This window comes from Entelurus aequoreus, linkage group LG02 (genome assembly GCF_033978785.1).
Source record: "Entelurus aequoreus isolate RoL-2023_Sb linkage group LG02, RoL_Eaeq_v1.1, whole genome shotgun sequence".
In the NCBI taxonomy this organism is placed as follows: domain Eukaryota; kingdom Metazoa; phylum Chordata; class Actinopteri; order Syngnathiformes; family Syngnathidae; genus Entelurus; species Entelurus aequoreus.
Window position 1 is genome coordinate 49,261,971 of NC_084732.1, and position 10,694 is coordinate 49,272,664.

Genomic DNA, 10,694 nt, shown 5'->3' on the forward strand with positions numbered 1-10,694 from the left:
CCTCCATCCATCCAGTATAGGAGTTTCTGTACATTAGCCGCCCAATAGTATTGTCTAAAATTGGGGAGTACAAGCCCTCCTTCAGATTTGGGAGATTGTTGGACCGACTTGCGGATTCGGGCCAATCCGGCCCCCCATAAAAATTTGGATATTGATTTGTCTAATTTATCGAAAAATGATTTAGTAATAAATATGGGGATATGTTGAAAAAGGTAAAGGAATTTAGGCAGAGTGATCATCTTGATCAGATTGATCCGGCCAGCGAGAGATAATGGTAAAACGGACCAGCGGGCAAAGTCCTTCTCCATCTTTTCAATTAGAGGTAAAAAATTTGCCCGGAGCATATCAGACATAGCCGGAGTAATAAGGATTCTCTAGTAATGAATCCCGTCATGTGCCCATTTGAATGCTGCTAAAGATCGTGGTAACTGTTTAGCTAAGGAATTAATCGGGAACAGCTCACTTTTTTGTTAGTTAAGTTTGTAACCAGAGTGTGTGCCAAACCGCTCCAGAATGTCAAATATTACCGGGAGTGAGCTAGCAGGATCCGAGATGTATAAGAGCAAGTCGTCCGCATAAAGCGAGACTTTGTGCAACATGTCCGACCGGGTGATACCTTTTAAAGCCCGCCTCCGTGCGCAGCCAAAGAGCAGGGGGTTCTATCGCAATAGCAAACAGTAATGGAGACAACGGGCAACCTTGTCTAGTGCCTTTTTTAAGAAAAAGCGGGGAGGATAGTGTATTATTTGTACGTACCGAAGCTACTGGGGACGAGTACAAAAGTTTAACCCAGAAAATGAAATCTTCATTAAAACCAAACCGACCCATCACTTCAAATAGCTATTCCCATTCAACCCTGTCAAAGGCTTTCTCCGCATCGAGGGACACTACCACCTCCGGGGTCGAGGGGTTTGGCGAATGGATAATGTTTAGGAGGCGCAGAGTGTTGTGTGAGGATTGCCGGCCTAGCATAAAACCTGTTTGATCCAACGAGATGATGGAAGGCATCACTCTTTGGAGCCGGAGAGCGAGAACCTTGGATATAATTTTTAGATCTACATTTAAGAGCGAAATTATTCTATAGCTGCTGCAAAGCAGGAGTCCTTCTCTTTTTTTAGGATGAGAGAAATGGTGGCCCTCGATAAGGTTTCTGGGAGGCGATGGTGCAGGAAAGCTTCATTATACATGTCTCTTAGAGCCGGAGCAAGAACACTGGAGAAAGTCTTGTAATATTCTGCACTGAAGCCATCCGGGCCGGGTGACTTATTGTTCTGTAAGGATTTGGTGGCTTCTGTGATCTCAATGTCACTAATGAGCTGGCCCAGGCCTCTCGCAGCCCCACATTCTATCTGGGGGAATGTTGTATCGCTAAACAGTTCATCTGAGGAAGGGGGGCAGTCTGAAGTATATAATGTTGTATAAAATGCAGAAAATGTTTCATTAATCTTAGCTGGATCAGTATGTAGTTCTCCTGTGTTAGAGCAAATAGATGTGATTAGCCTCGAAGATGCTTCCTCCCTGACCTGGTGGGCTAAGAGCTTGCCAGCTTTTTCCTCAGATTCAAAGAATCGTTGTCTGGATTTGAGTAGTTGTAATTTCGCTCTATTGACAGACATAAGGTCAAAGTCAGTTTGTAGGCGAAGGCGTTCTTTATATAGTGTTGGGTCTGGGTTTGAAGCGTACTTATCTTCAAAATCCTTAATCTTGCAGAGCAGCCCAGTGATTTGAATGGTCTCTGTCTTATTTAGGTTTGAAACAAAAGATATAAGTTGACCTCTGTTTACAAAAACACAGGATAAGTTGTAAAATTCCTTTGTGCTGGCACATACTTGAGAGTGTTTGGTGATGACTGGTGAAATGGTGGATGGGTGTTTTGCAATTTGGACGCATCATCAGTAGTGTGCCCCTGGGTCACTGGGCGTTTCGGCCTTATCACTAGACGCCCTCTCCAGGGGTGGCCAGCCACAGGGTGATCGGCCCAGGGCTTGCGTCAATCCCAATTAAGCATGAGTCGCTTGGTGTTGAACAACAGACTTCTCATGGGACTATGCATGGCAGGGGCGTCCTTTTCCCTGAGTCAAGCCTAAGCTGACCGCATACCTCCTGGCTTGCTACTTGGGGGCCCAACAGGGGTCTTTCCTCCTCATGAACAGCCACTGGCTGCCTCTTTCGGCTGCCTCCGATGCAGCTTTGATGGCTATACACAGACGTTGGCCTCGGACTCCCAGGTCTACAAGCAATTTGGTGGTAGATCTCGCCACAAAGCCTCTGCAGCCCACCTCCACTGGATGGACTCAGTGCTCCAGCCACGATGTTGTGCTTCAGCTGCAAGCTCGGCATAGCGTTGGTGTTTTCGCTCATAAGCCTCATCCACTGAGTCCTCCCAGGGTACTGTGAGCTCGATGATGAAAACCTTTTTTTTTGTGAAGGGGACCAGAGCACCACGTCCGGTCTCAGGGTGGTCACAGCAATCTTCGGAGGAAACGCAAGCTGCCGGCCAAGATCAACCAGCATCCTCCAGTCGCGGGCTAAGCATAGCTGGCCTCGCTCAGGTGGTATGGAGCCGCTCCTGACTACCTTAGCCCCTTCGCGGACAAAGGTAATGGTCTGCTGGTGGTTGGCTGCTGGTGGTGGTAGGGTGTACTTCGTCCACCACCATCTTCCTCCGTTCTGGTGCTGTGGCCTTACTCCAAGCCAGGCGGGTAGCTGTTAGCCCAAAGCCTCCTCTTCCTTGCTGGACATAGCCCACAATGTCAGCATGTCTGAGGGCTGCTGTTGCTTCTTCCACTGCTTTGGCTGGTCTCCATTTACGCCCTGTCACCAAGGTTGGTGCATTGTTGCTCACTACCAAGTCTCTGGATTCATTCAGTGTCATCTGGAGTCTTGTTTTTGCACACTTGAACTCCTCTGTGAGACTGGTGAGGGGCAGCTTGAGGATGCCATCTCCGTAGAGGCCTATGGTGGTAAGGCATCGTGGAACTCCGAGCCATTTTTTGATGTAGCCTGTGACTCCTCTTTCCAACTTCTCTACAGTCGAGATTGGGACCTCATAAACTGAGAGGGGCCACAGTATCCTGGGTAGGAGTCTGAACTGCAGGCACCAGGCCTTTAACTTTCCAGGCAGTTGGGTGTTATCGATGGACTGTAGGCCGCTGCTGATATCCTTACGTAGTTGTTGCACCTGGTCTTTGTCCTTCAGGCTTGCATCATACCACCTGCCAAGGCTCTTTACAGGCTGCTCAGACACTGTTGGGATTGGGTCATCTCCGATGAAGAATTTCAGGTCCGAGAGCACTCCCTTTACAATTGAGATGCTTCGTGACTTGGATGGTTTGATCTTCATACGGGCCCAACTGATGTTCTCTTCCAGTTTTCTGAAAAGCCTCCTGCGGCATGGGACGGTGGTGGTCAACGTTGTAATATCGTCCATGTAAGCTCTGAGTGGGGGAAGGCGCTGGCCAGAGTCAACCCGCTGACCGCCTACCACCCACTTTGAGGCGCGGATGATAACCTCCATCGCCATCGTGAATGCCAGGGGTGAAATAGTGCATCCCGCCATGATGCCCACCTCCAAGCGCTGCCAAGAGGTGGTAAAGTCAGAGGTTGTGAAGCAGAACTGCACGTCCTGGAAGTAGGATTTAACTAGGGCTGTGATGGTGTCCGGTATGTGGAAGAAGTTGAAGGCAGACCACAGGAGTTCATGGGGCACCGAACCAAAGGCGTTGGCGAGGTCCAGGAAGACTACGTGGAGATCCTTTCTCTCCGCCTTTGCCACTTGGATCTGGTGCCAGATCATGCTGAAGTGTTCTGAGCACCCAGAGAATCCTGATATACTTGCCTTTTGTACAGATGTATCGATGTACTTATTTCTTCGCAGATACTCGCCCATCCTCTGTGCAATGACACTGAAGAAGATTTTGCCCTCGACGTTTAGCAGGGAGATCGGACGGAATTGGCTGATGTTCTCTGCATCCTTCTCCTTTGGGATGAGGACTCCTCCTGCCCTACGCCACATTTTGGGTATCATTTTCTTTTGCCATGCTGTTCTCATGAGCCTCCAGAGAAACCTCAGGATGTCCAGTGCGTTCTTGTACCCCTTGTATGGGACTCCATTTGGCCCCGGGGCTGATGCAGATCTTGCTCGACGCACAGTGTTTTCCACCTCTTTCCATGTTGGAGGGCCGATAGGCATATGATGTTCGGGAGGGTCAATCGGCGGGATATCTGAAGGGATGGTGAGACATTCATAGCGCCTTGGGTCAGAGTGCGTTGCTTTCAGGTGATCTTCCAGGTCTGCCTTTGTTGTTTTAAGGGCTCCACTTTTTTCCTTTGCGAAGATACTTTTGAGGAACTTGAAGGGATCTTTATAGAACCGTGTTCTAGTTTGTTCTTTCTTCCTTCTACGTTTCCGTAGGTTCTCTGCTCTGCGGAGGTATGCCAGTCGGGTTTTAATGTCGACTTGGAGCACATTTATGCCTTCCCTTTCCACTCCAGAGGCTTTTCTCCACTGTTTCCTAAGTTGTCTCCTTTCAAGGACGAGGCGCCTGATCTCATGTTGCCTCCTAGAAACTGGTGCGGTTGAGACGTTTTTTCCACCTTTCCTTACTTGCACTCCGAAGCGTTCTGACCCATATTGATAGATAATGTCCCCCATTCTCTCCAACTTCTTTTCCACTGTCCCTTGTAGTTGTTCGAGGGACAGGGCCAGGTCAGTATTGATTGTTTCCCACAGTTTCTTATCCACGACACCGGGCCACTTCACATGCAGTCTAATCCCTGCTAGTCTCCTTTCGACTGCAGGTCTAAGAGGTTGGGTCGGTTCTACCGTCGTTGTCATCAGCTCTGTGTTTGCTTCCTCCGTGACATTGGTACTGATGTACTGCAAGCTGTGGTTTGCGTCCAGTTGCTGTACTTCATTCGACTGATTTGACTCTTTTCGTAGAAAGTAGTCAATGCGAGGCCTCTGTCTCTCTTCTCTCAAACACTTCTTCTTTCCCTGGTGAACTCTCAACCCATGATGTGATGTAATGCTCCTCCAACCACAGGGACATATCTGCAGTTTGTGTCCCGTCGTCGTGGTTGTAGCTGTGGCAGTTGCAGTGTCACTCTCTTGTATTGTGCTTTTACTCATAGTCGTTTCCGGTCCAGGGTCTGTTACCGTGATGTCAGCCGATGAGTCATCTTCCGCCCCCACTCTCGCAGACTCTAGGGGTGTTTTCTTCTGTCGTCTTTTCGTAGCTATAACGGGTGCTTCCAACATGCGAAGGCATGGGAAGCTACAACCATGGGAAGCTAGCCCATGCCTGTCCCAGTGGGGTCTATTCCTTCCTGTCAGCTGTCTTTCCACGCTGCCACAAGGACTTTCCCCTGTTGTCAGCTGATCTTTCTCAGCGGTCACTGGACTTAATATAGGCTTTAGATGCCTCCCATAGTATACCTCTTCCAATTTCTGGTGAGTCGTTCAGTTTCCTGGTGAGTCGTTCAGTTCTTTTTGATTACCTTTTGAGGAACTCTAAAGAAACGTGTATCCTTTTCGCAATTTGAACTATACAGCCGAAAACAACACAAGCATAGGGTATTTTTCTTCAAGAAATGCTAAATCGTGCCATTACCCATTGAAAACAAAGCTAGCTTGACCTTCACACATATTTAATGAGCGGGACGTGAGCCGTACATGACGTCATGAAAATCCAAGCAATACAGGTACAAATCAAAAATAAGAACATCATGCAAAAAGTTATTTCAGGAAGTTTTTGCAATATAATTAGCTGATGAGCGCACCTGCTATTAACATTCAAGTGCCATTTTTTTACATACATATTGGGAGGTTTATTAGTTATAACTAATGATACAATTTTGAAATATTTTACTTAGTGTGTAGTGAATCTATAGAATGTTATATTAATGTTGAACACCTTTTAAAAACAAAACATATTTCATGAGCTATATAAATAGCCCATATAGTGAGGAAACATCCTCATCTACCTTGGAATGATCAAAAGGAAATCACACATCAGCCATATTAAAACGGACAGATACTAAGACATTACTAAGTCACGGTACCGCACGGAATACAGTAATAGCACACCCAACATGTAACTGGCAAGTAAATACGATACTCATAAACACACAGGGCAGCTACTACAATCGTGGGTAATCATAAACAACTATCCATCCATCCATCCATCCATTTTCTACCGCTTGTCACTTTTGGGGTCAAGGGGGATGCTGGAGCCTATCTCAGCTGCATTCGAGCGGAAGGCGGGGTACACCCTGGACAAGTCGCCACCTCATCGCAGGGCCAACACAGATAGACAGACAACATTCACACTCACATTCACACACTAGGGCCCATTTAGTGTTGCCAATCAACCTATCCCCAGGTGCATGTTTTTGGCGGTGGGAGGAAGCCGGAGTACCCGGAGGGAACCCACACAGTCACGGGGAGAACATGCAAACTCCACACAGAAAGATCCTGAGCCCAGGATTGAACTCAGGACTACTCATGACCTTCGTATTGTGAGGCACACGCACTAACCCCTGTACCACCGTGCTGCCCCATAAACAAAACAACTAATTAACTTTAAATGCGTAATTTAAACAACGACTTACATGCGAGTGACGCAATGCATTATGGGAAGCCAGAACAATTATTGACACTACATAATGCTACTATGATATATTACTGTACAGTGCATCCGGAAAGTTTTCAAAGCACATGTCTGTCATGTTACAGCCTTAATCCAAAATTTAATCAATTCACTTTTGTCCTCAAAATTGTACACACAATACCCCATAACGACAATGTGAAAAACATTTTTTCTCATAGAGAGGTGACCAATAACTCTGTTAGAACTACAGCAAAGCAGAATCTTCCAGAAAGACAACCATCTCTGCAGCGAACCACCAATCAGGACTGTATAGAAGAGTGGCAAGACGGAAGCCATTCCTTCGTAAAAGTTTGACAAAATGCACCTGAAAGACTCTTACACCATGAGAAAAAAAAATTCTGTCTGATGAGCAGTGTTACTGTAATGGCGTTAGTTTCGGCGGTAACTAGTAATCTAACGCGTTATTTTTTATATTCAGTAACTCAGTTACCGTTACTACATGATGTGTTACTGCGTTATTTTACGTTATTTTTTATGTAGTATCGGCTAAAAACAGAAGATCTGAGTGTGTTTTATTGGAGAGTTGCAGTGTCGTCCTTCTGATTCTTCCTGTGTCACAATGGGGATAAGAGAAGAGGCGCTTTGTGTGTGTGTCTGGGTGTGGGTGTGTGTGGGGGGTGGGGTTGTGTCTGTGTTTACTAACAAGACATGGTGCAGCTGAAGCCGAGTTTCTTAACATGGAGATATTCTAGACTGACCATGCGTCCTCTTTTCCCCGGACATGTCTTCTTTTGCGGGGCTGTCAGGGCGGAGTTTCTTAAATGCCTCAAATGTCCGGCATTTTTAGTTAGGGTTGCGTGTATTTTCAATGTACGTTCAGGGTAAAGAATGGGTTAAAACCAAATAAATTGTGCGCACGCAGCAGCATTCGTGAGGGAGGGGCAGAGACAGAAAGAGCGAGAGAGCGAGGGAGTGGATTGATTGATTGAGACTTTTATTAGTAGATTGCACAGTGCAGTACCTATTCCGTACAATTGACCACTAAATGGTAACACCCGAATAAGTTTTTCAACTTGTTTACTTGTGGACATTAATCAATTTCTTTCAAACTGTCATTGCTCAAAACATAATATTGAATCAAAATCAATGTTATTATGAATTATTGACCTATCCAAGGTTCCGATTACTTCACATCAAATATTCCACTTTGAAAAATATTTTTGGTGGAAGATTTTGCATATTTTGTGTGTTTTCCATTAAAAACATAGTTTTGTTTGACAAAAAAGGGCGGAAAACAAACAAAAAAACAACATAAAAAAAACTAAAATATTTTGAAATTAGGGATAGATCTGAAGTTGATGTAGACTCCAGAGATTTAAGCGTTAAATATAAAATGTATGTATGCCCTGGAACACCATTTCATGACCGAAGCAAAACACTTTTTACACTTTTATACTGAAATAAATACACCTACAACTTATTAAATAAAAACATAGAAAAACTACCAGCAGTGGTAAAGTTTAGATCCATGAAGGAAAGAAGAAAGTGAATGAATGTTTATAACTGAATACATTTACATATGTATCCAATTTTTTTTTTTTTTTTTTTTTTAATTAATTAAGTAACGTTTATGACAACCTTTTTCCAAAACACAAATAGAATGTGAGATACAACAGGATAATGCATACGTTTATCTTTTTTTTTTCAAAACGCTTACAAAAAAGTGGGACCCCAAAAATTTACTGTGGGACCCCATTTTGAAAAATCTTAGCGCTGATCAACAGATTGTATTATTCTCCAGTGCAATAACAGTACTGAAATGAAGGCTAAAAGGGCATTAATAGGAGCTTTAAAAAAAACAAGAAAAAAAAAAAAGCAACTAAATAGTTACTTTTCACAGTAACGCATTACTTTTTGGTGTAAGTAACTGAGTTAGTAACTGAGTTTCTTTTGAAATAAAGTAACTAGTAACTGTAACTAGTTACTGGTTTTCAGTAACTAACCCAACACTGCTGATGAGACAAAGATTGAACTCTTTGGCGTGAATGTCAGGCATCATGTTTGGAGGAAACCAGGCACTGCTCAGCACCAGGCCAATACCATCCCTACTGTGAAGCATAGTGATGGCAGCATCATGCTGTGGGGATGTGTTCAGTGGCAGGAACTGGATAGAGGGAAAGACGAATGCAGCAATATACAGAGACATCTTGGATGAAAACCTGCTCCAGAGCACGCTCAAACTCAGTCTTGGGGAACAGTTAATTTTTCAGCAGGACAACAACCCTAAGGACACAGTCAAGATATCAAAGTAATGGCTTCAGGACAACTCTGTAAATGTCTTTGAGTGTCCCAGACTTGAATGCGATTGAACATCTCTGGAGAAACCCGGAAATGGCAGCACACCGACACTTCCCATCCAACCTAAGCTCCAGGAGCTTGAGAGGTGCTGCAAAGGGGAATTGGCGAAACTGCCCAAAGATAAGTGTGCCAAGCTTGTGGCATCATATTCAAACAGGCCTGAGGTTGTAATTGCTACCAAAGGTGCATCAACAAAGTATTGAGCAAAGGCTGTGAATACTTATGTGCATGTGATTTCTTAGTTTTTCATTTTTTAAATAATTTTACAAATATTTAAATTTTTCACATTGTCATTATGGGGTATTGTGTGTAGAATTTTGAGGACAAAAATGAATATTCCTTTTTGGAATAAAACTAGAACATAAAAAAATGTAACAAAACACTTTCCAGATGCACTGTATATAATTTATGCCAATAGGTACTTTTCAGAGGCGATTGCTCTAAGACTGCAAGGGAAGCTCAGCTTCCCCTAAACGCTGGCCGTCCACAGAGTTCATACACTGCAGCGAAACAAGACGAGTCATTGGATAAATGCTGGGCTTTGTCCCGCCCATCGGACGCCCAGCGTCTCTCGGGGTCTATGGGGCAGTGCGCTGGCCCGGACGCTCAACTTCTGCATGATGATTGGATGATCTGTCTCAGCCTGATTCTCTTTTTGATTGACAGCGAAATGAGCGAATCAGCGATCTTGTGTTTCTGTGGGAATATTTTTCAACATTCATTCTGTTGTTCTGAGTTGAACCAGAGACTTTCCAGATCCTCTTAGCGACATTTTCTTTGTTAAAAACGACTAGCGACAAAAAGAGCTTTTATTTCTGGTGTTTTTTGTGTTTGGAGACTGACTTCTTTCACTCTACAGTTTCTGTCCATACCGAGCACTCACAGGCGGACACACGTCGGACTAGCCTTGCGCCAGTCCCAGCTAGCGAGCTAGCTAGGTAGCAAGCTGCACATTGTAGTGGATGTCCCTTATGGGCATCCGTAGTTGTGTATGTATGTTCGGGGCATGCGCAGTTGGTTCAGTAAAGTCTACACCACTGAAGTGGACAGCCGTGTGTGTGTCACTGGTTTCTACATGGTGTCAGAAACGTCAAAACAACCGCGCCAAGTTATTAAATGTGTCATAGAGGACACATAAAGACATATGCCGACGGCGAAAGGTAGTGTTTTTTGTTTTATTAGTACGAGTTAATTAGTTAGTTCCCAAGTTAGCTATCACAATAAGTGAAGGCAATGGACCGGCGCTTCCCGCCAATGGAGACAACTTTCAAGTTAGCCCACCAGAAAAGTTTGACTACGGAGACGGGAAGAAATGGCCGAGATGGAGCAAAAGATTCGAGAGGTATCGAGTGGCGTCAGGACTGGACAACGAAGGGGACGCTTTCCAGGTCAACACGCTGATGTACTTCATGGGAAAGGATGCGGAGGACATTTTGGATGCTTCTCCATTGACATCGGATCAGAAACGGAACTATGCTGCGGTGATAAAAAGTTTCAGTGATTATTTTGTTGGGAGACACAATGTCATATTGGAGCGCGCGCAGTTTAATGTACGGAAACAGGAGCCTGGTGAGTCGGCAGATAGCTTTATAACAGCAATACATAAACTGGCTGAACACTGTAACTTTGGAGTACTTCGGGAGGAGTTAATACGTGACCGCATAGTAGTAGGGATAAGGAATATCGCTCTGTCAGAAAAGTTACAAATTGAAGCTGATTTAACCT